We start from the raw sequence: 15,880 nt of genomic DNA, 5'->3' as shown, positions 1-15,880 counted from the left end.
CCTGCATTGCTTGTGGTCCTTTCTTTCCTTGTCTCTTCATACTGTTCGCGTTCCTTTCTACTTGGTGAAACTGTTGTGCTATTGAATTTTCCCCCTATATATTTATATTGGTCTTGTATAGTTGCAAAGTCTCCCTCACAGGCGCGGGCAGCGGCTGTGCCCCTCCTCCAATTGGGGCAATGTGCCTACCACTCCGGCAGGCCGCTGGGCCTGTTCTGCCGGTCGGTAGCAGGTCCGCCTACCTTGCAGGCGCGGGCGGCGGCTCTGCCCCTCAGCAGGCCGCTGGGCCTGTTCTGTGGGTGGTCACAGTTCCGTCTACCTTGCAGGCGCGGGGGGAGGGGGTGGCTCTGCCCCTCAGCAGGCCGCTGGGCCTGTTCTTAATGCTTATTTTTAGATAACTAAAATCAATCAAAATTTAGACAGTTGCATAACTGAGTTACTGTACTAAATAGTTATGAGTGTGAACTTTGGGTTCAGATAGACAGACCTGGGTTCAAATCCAGACTTTTGCAATTTCCATTTATTGGACTTAAGTTACCAAGTCCATTTCTGAAAAATGAAAATTAAAGTAACTAATTCCTTTGTAGCCAGGGTGGCTTCATGTACATGCAACCTGTGTGTAGGTCACACAAAGCTGTGTTCAGAGGGCCCTGCACTTGGCTGGATGCTCTGTTGTCACTTTCACAATAATTTTTTTTGAACTTGTATTTTGTAAGTAAAGCCCAATGAGAGCCTGGAGCATGCACTGAGCAGAGGCAATAGCACAGGTAGCGAGTCTGCCTCAGTCCATTGCCACTGCATTACTGCAGAGCACTAGAGATGCCTCATGCCCACACAATTCCAGTGGACCTGACACAGATGGAAGGTCAGAGAGATTGAAAGCAAACACTAGGTGCATTACATCTATGACTAGTAGATGGGGCAAGGACTGACAGCCCAAGAGGCCACTCTTTCCCTTTGAACCAGAACTATTCAAAATAGAGAAAGAAGAGAATTGCATTCCAAGAAATATGAACAACTAAGGAAGCCTGTTAGATCCTCTCCTACTTTTCTGCTTCTTATGCTGAAAATGATGGCATTGAAGGAAAGGCAAAGACAGGGCAACACTTGGTTTCACTTCTTTTCTATCCTTCTTGACTCATCAGTAATCCAAAAGTAGAGAGCATGAACAGAATGTTCACATCTCACTAAGTCAAATGAAAACACTGAAGTTAGCTTTGCATGGCATTTGGAAAATGATGGCTACTGGGGTTCTAATTGTTCCTGAAGTTTTGTGCCATTAAGAATTTAAAACAGAGGCCACAGAAAAAAAGTTAAGAATGCAGGTTCTGGAGTCATCTGCCTATTTCTAGGTTAAAGTCCACTTTCTTGTTGTATCATCCTGGACAAGTCACTGAACTATGCTGGGCCTCAGAAAATCACCATAAAGTCATTTTAGGATTGTTGAAGCGAACCGGTGAGTCTGTGTACCTAGACTAAGGTCAAGAGAACATGTAGATGTCCATCCAATTTTTATAACTATGAATTTTGCTACTAATTTTTGTTGCTGTAATAGAGGGAGAAAACATTAATGATCTGGAGGAATCAAGGGAGGCTTTACAGAGGAGGGCTTTACAATTGGGCTGCCCCTTCTGAACTTCACATTCATAAGTGAAGCAATTGGAAAGGGTGGGCGGGGGGAGTCAGGCTTGAAGAGGCCTGCACCATTAACTGACCTTAATGACCGAGCCAAACTCATCAGAGCCAACTCCAAACTTTCAAACAACTTTTGTAGAACTATTTAGGCTAGTGTGTTATACTCTTTACATGTTGACTTATGCTCTTAGGAAGACCATAAGAAAAAATACAACTCCTTAAAAACACATAGTTGTCAGAAACAATCCAAGATCCCCCCACTGGAAGACTGCATAAGAGAACCTCTTAGCAGAATAAGATTGCTCCTAATGGTGCAGGCGCACACTGGAATCAATCAGCTCTGTGCAGCAGCTCTTGTCTGTTCATTTTATATAGTTGCCCAGTTTGACAAGAAATCCAGAGAAGGGCTGAGAAGTGTTGTCAGCATAAAGATGGGAGAGAGGTGATGTACTAGGCTAATAAAAGGACTCACAAAGGTCCCTGAAGTCATAAATCCTTCTTGCAGCTTTTAAAATCTGTTTCCTTTGTAGGATTGTATGATGGAGCGTTGACAGAGCGCCCTTTCTATCCTCTCCCTGCACGTTGGAAACCCCGAGCTAAGTGCATGGAGGGAAGACAAAATGAGATATAACTTCCTGCCTGCACGTGTCTCCTCTTCCCTCCATGAGGTTAGGTTCCAGCCTTGCCAGTGGAGAAAAGGGCCTTGCTGCCTTGGCCTCCCAATTCCTCCTGCCTGGCCTGACCTGCCCTCAGCGCCAATTCTGATGATTCCCTCCTTCCCACATGGGCTTGGAGAACTACCAGCTTCTCTTATTCATTCCTGTGAATCCTGGCACTAATCTTTAGCATTTTTGTTAGGTGAGTTGCTTTTGTTTTTAAATGAAATTCTTCAGGTAAATCCAACCTGAGAAGCATTGCAAATGATGCACCGGACTTTTTGACTTAAGCTGACACATAAACACTATCCAGAGATTCCACAAGTATGTCATCTTCCAGCATGAGGGATGACCATAGCCAAACAGTCGGCTTGCCTGTTTCTGTTTGGGGTAATCTATTTTCCCATGCTTGGGAAATATAAATTCATTTTTATATTAACCCAGGCAAAATGCAATTAGGAAATTAAATTGAAAATGCCAATATAAAAGTGCACTATCCCCAAAATAATACTAATGTATATTTATTATTGTCGTTTTTATTTAACCATACATTACTGATAAATGAATACTTCAAAGTTTTTGGAGACATATCAAACATGAGCACTCTCCCCTAATAAAGATATATAAAACTAAACCAAAAACACTTTTAAAAACACCAAAATTAGTTTTCCTTCAACCATCTATGCTTATTCCTAGTCTACCATCAATATCCCCAAATGTTTGTGTGGTTCACTGTGTGTCATTTTCCCCTCTTGGGAGATGAGTCCCATTGGCATGGGATGCAGAATGAAGTCATCAGGAAGCACAGGCCAGCTGACCTGCAGGTAGTGAGAGCAAATATGAACCTTGGCTGCAGGTGGAAGCAGCATTCCCTCGTCCACAGCAAGTGATTCAATGCAGCACTTAGAGCCATAGGGTACTCCAGCCTCATGGCTTTGTAGCCACTATTTTATACTTTATTTTCCTTATAGAATTCAAATCTTCATGCCATTTGCCAGGTTTGGTACTAAATGTTTGGGCTATTTTGAAAAATTATTATTGCTCTTAGAAGATGATCATCAGACACCAAGTCACTAGCCATAGCTCATGGAGATGATGTGTGCAGTAGGTGTGTCCTAATATGTCTAGGGTGGGACCAGTTAAGAACTCTAGGTGTCAGGCTCAGGCTGCACCAAGATTTTTACCTAAAGTAGCCTGTAGTACATTGGGCAGAAGAAAAATCAGGATTATGGTCAATAAAAGAAGTAAAAATTGTGGGGTTAATTGTTGTCTGAATCATGAGAAGTTAGCAAGACATTAAGTAATAGATTCAAAAAACAGAAAATATGGGCTGGGGATGTACCTCAGTGGTAGATTCTTTGTCTAGCATGCGTGAGACCCTAGGAACAATTCCCAGTGCCAATGAAAAACGAAGGTGGGGCAGGGGATCGGGAATGGATACCAAAACACAGGGAGATAGAGTAAGTATTAGTGTTCTACAGCCAAGAAGGGTGACATAGTTTACAACAAGGTATCGCATGTTTTATAAAAACTAGAAGAGTTTGAGATTTTCCAAAACAATGTAAACTGTTTAAGCAGATGAAATGCAAATTATGCTGATTCTATCATTTACATGTTATATACATGTAACAAATGATCACACTGTACCCCATAAATGTATGTGATTATTATGTGTCAATAAAAATTTTTAAACTGGGGATGAGAATCAATTGGGTGGAGCTCTAGAGTAAGAAGAAACCAAGAATAAGGAGCCTAAGACTTAAGGGAATAAAATTGTGAGAGAATATTTGAAGCATCTTTTTTATGTAACTACAGAATCCTGAAGATATTCACATGTTCCTAAGGCTCTGAAGGCAATTCCAAAGCAGCAATTCCAAAAATGTTTTTATCAGTGACAAAGTGACATTGAAGTAGGTGTATAACATCCCCAGATGCCTCCTTTGAGGGAAAAAAAAAAGTACCTATTTGGGTGTGTGGATTCTGACATGTTTGTTAAACATCAGACATATTACTTTTGAGTGACTCTTTAAATATGCAATATGTTCAGATACAGGAAAAGCAAACCTGGAACACCGGTGTGTTTTATTTCTTTGTTGCTAGAGGTCTTATGCCTGCCTTTGTTGTTTTTCCCTCAAAACACAGACTCTTCTTTTTTGAAAATATTTATGTGTGCATGAGAGGATAGATTTTGTGCATTGTTCTCTCAAACTTGCTTTTTGCATTACTGCATTCTCACACATCTTTTTCTGTGGGCAGAATGACTCTGGTTTTCTTTATAACCATCGTGAACAAATCCACAGGGACTCTGCATGGCACAGATCATGAACACTTTCTTGTTCTGAAAGATTTGGGGGGAGCTATATTAACTTCACATCAGCAGATGAAGCTGCTTGACTTTATTTGAAACTTTTATTGCCCTATAAGGAGAGGTAACTTGGTTTTTTGCTAGGTTGGAGTCTGGCGACACGTCCAGTGACTGTAATACGAGTGACAGTCTGAATCTCGCTGGTTTACTCTGAGATGTGGGCTAAGTTGCTTCACCTTCTGGAATTTCAGTTTCTTCTCCCAGTGCTTCCTACCCACTTCACAAAGATGTTGTGAATATTAACTTCAAAGGGCTTAGAGCACTCCTGAAGAAAGACATGCTCCAAATACAAGGCATTAAGTAATCTGAAAGGCTCCACTTCATGATTATCATATAAATTATCAAGAGGATTTTACCTAGAAAGTAGTTACTTCATGTTAAATCCAACTAAATAATGGAAGAAAAAAATGCATGGAAGAGATAGAAACTAACACAATGTCCTAAGGTGTAGGTACAATTATACTTCAACCGGGTGGGAATAAAGTAAATCAATAAGCAAACTGCACCAAGTAGTTTCCACAGTTGATGTGGATTTTAAATTGTAACATCCCTATGTGATCATGGACATCAAGTTCAGCACAAAGGACTAGAAATGAGGGCAAATTGCTCAACATCCTGAGTCATCAAAGAAATGCAAATAAAATCAAAATGAGACAACGACATACCCAGTCAAATGGACAAAACTAAAAGACTGATATTCCCATTCTCTTGGGGAAGAGATGAAGTAATCAGAACACAGAAAAACTGCTGGTGGGAACGTGAAGTAGCATATCTACCTTGGGAGCTTCTTTTGAAGCTTAACAGAGCCTACCCAATGACTCCACAATTCCATTTTCAGGTGCTTACCCAAGAAAAATTTAAAATGTGTTTTTGAAAAGGCTTATACAGGAATTTAGCTAGCCACTTTAGTCATAAAAATCCTGGACTGGAAGTAATCCAAATACCCATCCCCAAGTGAATGGATAAACCTCTTGATATACAATGCAATACTATTCAACAATAAAAAGGAGCAAATTCTTGATACAGCAACCATATGGATACATCTCATAGACATTGTCTTAAATGAAAGAAACTCAAGATAATAAATAGGTCAAAAGAAAATTTTTAAATATATCTGTAATTGTTCAACCTAAAGATAACTGTTGCTGGTGAAACTTCAGAAAGTAATCTCCCAGAGTTTTTTCTACACTGAAATACACAGGTAAGTACATTTTTTACTGAACAGGGCAAGGCTCATCATGTTATACCATGCCCATGCCTTTCTTCTAAGGCACTGTATCTTCATCTTCTTGTTGAGGAAAGTAGCTCCAAGTCCTTCCTTGTAAGTAGGTCCCCATTCTCTACACCATGTAACTCTGCTTCCTTAAATGTGACTGATAGTGTTGGGTAAAGGAGCCAACCAGACAACCCAGTCAAAGGCATGGTTCAAATGAAGAAAACAAATATTAACTTGCATGATCAGATTTTCTCTAAAGAATTTAAATTAGAAAGATAAAAAGAGAGCAATGCAGTTGGGAAAAGAACAAGTATTGGAAGATACAGAGCTAAGGCAGATGGCAAATACCAGGAAGGGCAGAAACTGAATTCTGCTAAGAGCACAAGAGGAATGACCAACACTGCTGCCATGATGGCTTGGAGAGGCTCCGTGAATCCCAGCAGAACCATAGTTCCTTGCTTTCCTGTGAAACCTGATTGCATGGCTTTGGTTGCTATTCTAGTCTTACCAGTTAGTAATAATAAAGTCCCACATTAGCCTGATTTCTGCTCTCTATAACCAGAAGAATACACTGTGATAGATTGATATAATCATTTTATAATCATACAGCATGTTCTTATTATTATAAGCAATTTTCCTATATTGAACATATTATAAACTTCTTCCCACATCTTAAAAATCACCTCTATATCTTCATTCTTGAGGTTAGTAGAAGTTCATTTTACTCACACACCACTATTTTACCAATGCCCTATTATTGTATTATTGTTAGGGATTCTTGGGGAAATTCCAAGAGGGCTTAAAAATTCTGGTCAACTAAGCATTTTTTTTCTTCTTTGGGGAAAAAATCTAATATTGTTAAGAGTCACCATACTGTTAACACCTTGAGGAATCTAAACATTTGCACTATTGGAAATGAGTCACACCTGTGAATCTTTTGATTAGACCCTATTAGTTTATAAACCATGTTACTTTGTAATTTTCAATATGTCTTCATAAGTTTTGTGAAAACCTCATTTTTTATATCCCAAATATGGTAATAGGAAGATATAATAGAGTTTTATTGTAGACAATTTTGTCTCAGGAAGGGTATTCCAGTCAAATCTGCAGACTTCTCCATCCCTGCAGCCTCCTGGGTCCTTGAGAAAACAATACCAACTCTAGAAATCTGAACCTTTTGGACTTTAAATACTTTCATCTTGATGCAAATAGCCAGTGATAGAGTGGGTAAGTTTGGAATATTATTTGGGTGCTGAATTTGATAAAGAATAAAGGGCACATGGATCCTTTGACCAGCCTGTTTCTTGAAATGCTGAATTCTCCATCTTATTATAATTAAAAATATCAAGTCACAGCCTGTCCCAGGCAGTGGAATGAATTCCACAATGAACAAAACTTAAAACATGGGCATTAAAGTTGTTTTCTTGTTTTTAATTATTATAAACACTATTATCATAATATTTATATATGATATTTGTATCTTTAACATCTGTCCAGCAATTTCCTTAGGATAAGTCCTAAATGTGCAAATCTTTAAGTCAGAGTATGCACTTCCAGTGCCTTGGTCCACGTTGCCAAAAGACCCTTCTTAAAGGCCATTTCAATTCCTACTCCTGCAGTGGAACAGAGTAACACTCACTTTCCACGCCATTGCCAACACCAGACACAGCCAGTCTCTCTGACTTTTGAAGAATTAAGTATCAATATGAATTTTGTTGATTCTATGAAGCCCCAAATGTCTCCCCACTGTCTGTGCTAGCCATCCTCAGACTTTTTAGTATCAGGACCTCATAATAAGAGCTTTTGTTCATGCTGATTATATTTGCTAATATTTAATATATGATGTATTAATATTTTAATGTATGCTAACATATACAATTCAAAGAAATCATTTATCTATTCTGTGTTAAGACAAATAACTTTTTTTAGAGAGAGAAAGACGAATTTTTAAAATATTTTAGTTTTTAGTTTTTGGTGGACACAACATCTTTATTTATTTATTTATTTATTTTAATGTGGTGCTGAGGATTGAACCCAGCACCCCGCGCATGCCAGGCAAGCGCGCTACCACTTGAGCCACATCCCAAGCCCAACAAATAAGTTTTTTAATGAAAGATACCTATTGAAAGAAAAAAGAACTACTAGTGAGGCATGTGGCATTGCATTATACCTTTAGTAACAGGCTTAAAAGAAGACATTCTGTTATGAAAGAAGCTGAAAGGTCTTATCTACTTCTGCATTCAATCTCCTATAATTGTGTAGCTTCTGGGCCCCCCTCATATACTCATCAGAGCAAGAATAAATTAATAATAATAATATCTTGGTATTATTTGGATATAGTTTTGGCTTTATGAATCTCTTGGAAAGTTACTGTATCCCCTAGAGGTGTCTGGACTTTAGGAACAATAAAATCCAAGAGTGACATATAATTCTTAGACATGTCATATATAAATTCCTTCATGATTCAACCCTAAATCTTCCTCGGTTTTCTTCTCTGGCATATTTCTTCTTAAAGCCATTCTGAATTCTGATTCCTTCTGAAATACATTATGAATTTTCAGTTCTACATGCTTTTACACATATTATTCTGTCTTCCAAAAATGCCTGTCCTATAGAGATTGGGGCTTTAGGGGTTACCCAATAAAAAAATAAAAATAAAAACAACCTCCAACTTCTTAATAAACGGAGGCAGAACAAAAGAAACACACAGGGAGAGAACCCTGTATCATTCTAATTGCCTAAGAGTTGATTCTGAAGAATGGAGCTTACTGTATGGCAACAATGGGCTTCTTAATATTCTACCCCTAGATCTGCAGGCAGCACTAGACTTCCCAGATACAGTCGCCTACCCCACAATTACATTTTGATAATGGAGAAAGGGCTCATTCCTAAGGGGAGGAACAAGGAAAGACTGGAGCCACATACAAATACCCAGTTCCTCATCCTTCTAATCCCATATCCCAAACAAGGTAAAAGCATTCCATCTTTCTGGACAGGGAGGACTGAGAGAAAAAAAGAAACCAGGAGTGGTACACTAAGGACTTCTCTTCATAGAAAACAGGGAAGGGGATAAAGTTTATCTTCCATTCAACAATCTCCCACAGCCCAGCCCACATTCTCCACCTGCAAAATCTCTACTCATTCTCAAGCATCACCTCCTGCGTGAAACTTCACTTAACTTCCTAATGTAGTCTCCCCTCTGCCACATGGCATTGTTTTACATAAAACAAATTTCAGTGATATTAAGATATTTTATACAGGGTTCCAAGGATAAAAATACAAATAAGATGCTATATCTACCTTCAAAAAATAGGGGAAAAGATATCTGACAGCATCTCTGATACAGTTCCGAGTTTTTATTCCTGACATTTTTTTTCTTTCAACAAATTTTGAAGCACCATGCACACAGACATCCTTATTTCACTGCAAAATAACTTACACGTGTCATTGCATCATTTGAAATCTGTCTGCATCATTTGACCCTCACAAATCTATCCAACTTTTACCCTCGCCCTGAAATCTTTACAAATTACCCTCATTTCCTATCTAGATCTAGCCAGACCAATGCTATCTAATTATCCTCTAAACCTAAAAATGTGTGTTTTATTCTTATTATTTTCCTCTTAGCTTATTCTTGGGGTGGATGCCTTTGTGTGTTTCATATTTATAGCTATAATAACAGAAAACTGTAGTGTCACAGTTCATCGTTTAAGGATTTGGAAATAACATGGGCTGAATCCCAGAACTTAAGACCACTGGTAAATATAATAGAGCCTCATATAGCATGTTTAACCTAATGGAGGGCACTGTTTTGTCCCTAAGCGGCTCATTACAGAGGTTCCACTGCACTGCTATTTCCCCCTATCTCTACAGCAGCCCACAAACTGCATGAGAACATGGTCACTGGCTAGATGGCTAGATTAAATGACTTTGGGGTGTATTCTTACCCACCTGAAATTCTTGAAAAGTTAGCATGAAGGCATCATTTTCCCAGAGTGTCTAGCCCACAGTCTGTGATATTTATTAAAAGCACAGGCACTGGAGCCGGAGCAGTTAATTGGCCTCAAATCCTGGCTCTGTGTAGCCTTAAGACAAATTACTAATTTCTCCGTGACTTCATCTATCAACGCATCTGTAAAATGATGATAACAATCATACCTATTTCATAGGCTTGTTGTAAGATCAAACATTTAATATAGATTAGGCATATAGCACAGTGCCCACCACATACTAAATGTACAATAAATTATCAATTACTACCTACCTAATATGGGTACAAGGAATTCTGAATCCACCATAACTTGAGATACACATTTAGTAGGCACAAAAGAAACACTGGAGACTGTTCTTAGGTTTGAGTTTAACGGACCTTATCCAAACCTTTTTAACACAGACTCATCAAAACAAAAGGTTTTTCAAATTATAAAGGCAGTCTTTTTTGAAAACTAATTCTCAGCATAAATATTGAGTCTACCAACTGAAATCCTATTATAAGGCAATGTTTACATAATTCTATTATATTATATCCAAAAATATTCATATGCACTTTTAAAGCTCAAATCAAGCATTCATACAACTATAATCTCTCTTCCTTTGTAAAACCTTGCTCCAGGTGTGCCAAATGTTTGAATCAGTCTACCAGATACAGTGACTGCAGTTTAAAGGACATAATATAATAACATATTAAGTAGTTCCATAGTTTGGAAAGTGAAACTGACTTTCAACCATGGAATGGCTTATACAGTAAGTAAATTTGGCACATTAGCTCTCAAGTCATTTTAAAAGCATTAAAACAGATTTCAAAGATTTCAAACATTCAATTATTTTTTGCTGCCTCTCAAAACACGAAATAAACATCATTTAAAAAAAGATATGTGCTTTTTTTGTCTATCAAAACAAACAGCTTAATGAATAAAAATTGTTTTCCCAAACCCTTTTTCATACATTTGCAACTTATCCAGCAAGTTTCAGCATCCGAAATTAGAAAAGTCAGTGGAAAATGTACCATTTCTGTATCACAGCCCTAAAGTTAAAATATATCAAAGTTGAGCTGGTTATTTTATGAAAAAATACTATTGGAACTTAGGTCCCTAGCAATGTTGTATATGCTCTATCTGTATTTTAGACTGTATGCTTAACTTATGGACTGGTCTCATTTTATAAACATCTGTATTTATCCAAATCAATACTTACCTTGTAAATAAACAAGTAAAACTGGAGCATTCGTTCACTGTAAGGTGCTGCACAGGATATTATAATGGGCTCAGAGCTGGTTACAAGGTTACCCTTCAGAATTCCCACTCAAGGGACAAACCAAACATAAGACTGCCCCTATGCAAGTTCCAGGTATAGTGTGCTATCGTGATGAAGGAAGAAAACTCTGGCCAATCAGATCTCTGACCTATACCATCCCTGTTTCACTTGTTTGCCACCAGCCCCCATGTCCTTAGTCTGCAATCTCCTAGTTTAAAGTCTGGATCCCTATATCCATCCCAGAATTATGTCTTTGCTGATGCACTGAGAGCCTTTTACTGACAGATTTCTCTCCACTTGATTCTTTGAGTCCCAGACTTGCAAAGCTACAGGTTAGAGATCCCTCTACTAGCACTGCTTTGTAATGCTGACACTACATAGCATAAACCCCTCCCCACGCTGCTTCCTCCTGTTTCTGCAACCTGCCTGCCATAGAAAGAGACTCAGAAAAAGACAAAATGCAATAATTTTATTGTAAGAATGATGCACAGAAGGATAGAAACCAGTTGTTACAGTAAGTAAAAAAAGTGAGAAATGGCTTCTGATTTGAACCTTCTTTTCTGATGTTGCTTAGTGACGAATGAGCTTAAAGGGTGCCCAGTAGGTAGAACTGGAACAGAAAGCACATGTTCATGCATATAAAAAGATTAGTCTTGTATTGCTCAAATAAGTCTATTTTTAAACGTCTGATTTTCCACCTTTTTTGTAGAGAATAACTGGAATTTTAGCACAGTTTCTACATGCCAGGCGCTTCTCAGAATCAGTTTTATTTATTATTCCCCTCCACATTCCAGTGGGGAAGATGAATTTTATCTGAGGGTGAGATACTGAATAGTAACAGATGCCTCAGGCATTGCAGCTTCAGCCCCAATTTCTTAGCACTTTCGGTCTTAGAGTTGCTGTTGCTTCTACTATTTCAAAGTGAATTAGAATTTATATTCATTCCAAACATAACAATTCTTCCTATTCAAATGTAACACTTAATACAAATTCTAACTCCTTAGCTTCAGACCAAGGCAACAGATCAAAGTAGGTGGCACAAACCAGGAAGATGAACCTAGATCTTCTACGAATATTCATGGGCTGGCACCAGACATTGCTCACGACCCAGTCTGGCATCAAAAAGGAGGAGGAGAAGTAAAGTTAAAAGAAAAATCATATAGCAAACTATATTTGCCAGAAGCATCCTGTTGTTGAGGAAGGGCCAAAGAAAAGAATGGCATAGTGAGTAGCCCTAAAACCTGTTGATCACTAGTGGCTAGGGAGAATGAAGGCCCAAATAAAAAACAAATACTCATTTCTGTGTCATAAGGAACTTAAGTGTCTGCAAATAACATAAATTTCCACTAAGCATGGGTATGACATATCTCCATACAACTTTTTGTCTGTAGCAGGCCCAGAAAAAAACTGACTTCATTAAGAAATGAGCACCTATACAAAACTACTGTGAAAAAATAAGAAATAGATGAGAAAAAAATGGGGAAAAAAAGATTACTCACCAGGAAAGACATTTCCATGGAATAGATAAAAATTTGAACCAAAGTTATTGCCATCAATTTAAAAACAAACAAAAACCTAAACAAAACTACCTTATCTATAAAGCAAGAGTTTATATCAAATATACAAGGGCTCAGGGAAGATACTGCAAGACAATAGGAAATGAAACATGATTTGATAGAGCCCAGGACATAAACATTATATTGGCAGCAACCAGACTGTGGGGGGAAATATGGAAATAACAAGGATGACAGGAATGGAAAAGAGTGCAAAATGAAGTAGAAAAAAATAATTCAAAAGAACTGGATAAAATAATAGCTAGAAAGGACAGATAAAAAAGACTTTGTATTTAACAACCAGCATCCTGAAGAAGAGGTTAAAAAATCCTAAGAAAACAGGAAAAAGATCAAAGGTATACTTCAAAGTAACTTTTCAGAAAAATAAGTCATGAATCTATAGACTTCAGGGGGCATGCTGAAACCCAGGAAAAATCGACACAAAACATTCAACTTTGATTCATGTTTTAGTAACGTTACTGGAATTAAGAGAAAAATCAGTTATGAAATGAGGCACAAAGTTGAATGCTACTCTTCACAGCAAAGTTCAAAACTCAAAGACAATGGGATGAAATCCTTAGGGAAATAAAGGGTGTGATCTAAGAACTGTACAAAGCTAAATAGTCATTAAAGTGTAGGGACAAGAAACATTTTGAACTTGGAAAAACTGAGGGAATGTAGTCCCGAAACCCTTCTTGAAGAAACCACTAGAGGCCAAACTCTGAAAATCAAAGAGATAAATGGGGAGAACAGGTCCTGAGTATTGACTCCACCTAACTTTAGGACTAAAAATAAACAAGTGTGGGGTTGGGGTTGTGGCTCAGTGGTAGAGTGCTTGCCTAGCATGTGTGATGCCCTGGGTTTGATTCTCAGCACCATGTACAAAAAAATAAATAAATAAAATTCATCAACAACGAATAAAAATATTTTTAAAAAGAATAAACAAGTGTGGATATTATGGTCACAGAACAGAATTTAAATGTTATAATCTCCAACATTACAGAAATAACACAGAAAAGGTTTGGAGACAAAAAGGACAAGGTGTGGCTGGGTAGGCTGAATTTCTCATCTAGTAGAACAGAGAACAGAAACATTATTAAAGCTAATAAACCATATGGTACAGCTGTAAGTGTACTTCAAAGTCTAAAAGATATGTCATAAAAATTATATAATCATTGAGTCAGATGAGTTTAGGTGGAAGAGGAGGGAAAGAATTAGGAAAAAAAAAACAGTCATTACTCTTGGTAGAAAGTCAACAAACAGCTATCTAAACAGAACTTTTAAGTATTTAGTGGAAAAGCCACTAAATATTGCTGGTAGAGCATAAAGCTCCATAATACTTCTCTGCATCTATTTGTATGAGACCAAGAGGTGAGGGGAGACTTTGCAGAGGTCATCTTTGGAGACTAACTGAAAATGAAAATACAGCTAAAGGGCAGAGTCCTTTCCTACCAAAAAGTGTAAGCCTTCTCTCCAGCTCCACTTTGTTATATTGTAGTTGACAACTGTCATGATTCCTTGACCATCCAGCATCTTTTGAATAATATATGCTCTACCCAAGGCAGACTTGGTTTGTTTTCTTAGCTGACTGCTAGGACAGAAGGACATGACCAAGGCCCTACACTCAGACATACTGCCCAGGAATTTGATACCCAACAGAGCAATGTGAAGAATCCTCCTATCACTGCTGTGATAAATCCAGCTTTCAAGGGTGACAAAGGCTCCAGTAACAAATGAGTCTTCACTGCTAAGTTTTAAGAGTGGTTTGCGCATGTTCAGAGCTGGCTGCACCTACGTCCAACTATCTGGTCTTCCCTGGATATCCTATAAAATACTCAACAAGCTTTGAAAAGTAAGTATCTTTTCTGCTTATCCTAAAAAGAGTTATGCTGTCTACAACTAAGAACTGAGCTTAACTATGTATAATACTAGCAGAGTACATACTGAAGAGACAAAAGACAATTTCAAACATTTACAGTGTTGAAAATGCCAAGGAACTAATATTTTCATTAGCTCTAGAGATTGTCTACTCAGAACCTTCAGACTAAGAAGCCAAGTATTTCTGACATGTCTTTTCCTAGAACATCTGACCCATTCCAGATCAAAGTTAAACCATGAGCTCTGTTAAAATAGGTCTTGATTTCAAGTACATTATTATACTTGAATCACCAAAAGTTAAAGTGTTCCAAAGTGGTAAAATCAAATACACTTGAATCTTACTATGTTGGTTAGCTGAAATCCTTTGGAGATTTTATGGATGATCTAAATTTGTCTAAGGCATTTATTCTAGGCTCCAATGCTTGCTTTTAAGCTCAAAGTGAAATCAAATTCATTGCCTACTGTGAAAGTATTATTAAGGGGTAATGTCATTTCCTTTACTCCTTTTCCTATTCTTGGTTAGGAAAAGCAGCAAAATATGCATATTTATCCTGGAGTTTCATGGTAAAGAAGTACTACAGATGGTGGGTTTTACTGCTTAATGAATGCATTATTCTAGAAAGTAGAACTGAGTAAAAGGCTTTCGTGTCCAGTGGTCCAAAAAGTGTGGCTCTTGGACAGCATTGACACTATTAGGGCACTTGGAAATAGATTCTCCAGCCGCAGCCAAACTACTGATTAGAAATTCTTCAGGCGGGACCCAGAATGTTGTTTTATAAAGTTCTCCCTTAATTCTAATGTATATTGAAGTTTGAGGACCACTTTCTTTGACAGAAAATCAAAACTACTGCAAACAAAGAATCAACTTTGGAGAAGCTAATAGCAAGATATACCCTCTTAATAACGTATTTCAGAGCACTAAAGGAGTTTTTCCCTAAAACTAAACTTTGTGTGTGGCCTGACCTTATTTCTTCTACTAAGGAAATATGGGTCTCTTGCTAACTAAAATCCCAGGCACAACTTCCTGGGATGGTGGGTCAGATATTAAGTAATTTCCAACCTCCTGAGGCTAAATAATCCCAGTTTCTTTTATCTTTAATCACCTTTTAAAACTCAACATCCTTATGTACTTCCAGAATAAAATATACTTATTTTTAAATAAACTGAAAACATTCCCTGTGATTAATGCCACAAAACCTAGGTTTCCAATATTCTCTCCATATTTTATAATACAAGTTGTACTTCTTAAATAAAAAACAAATTTTCCGTCTGTCCTTTCTAGATCTTCTGATTCCTTCTTCTCATTGCTGGCTTTCTTCCCCCC

Source organism: Marmota marmota, unplaced genomic scaffold (assembly GCF_001458135.2).
Source record: "Marmota marmota marmota unplaced genomic scaffold, marMar, whole genome shotgun sequence".
Lineage (NCBI taxonomy): Eukaryota > Metazoa > Chordata > Mammalia > Rodentia > Sciuridae > Marmota > Marmota marmota.
The sequence above is the reverse complement of the archived record's forward strand: the minus strand, read 5'-3'. Positions refer to the sequence as shown.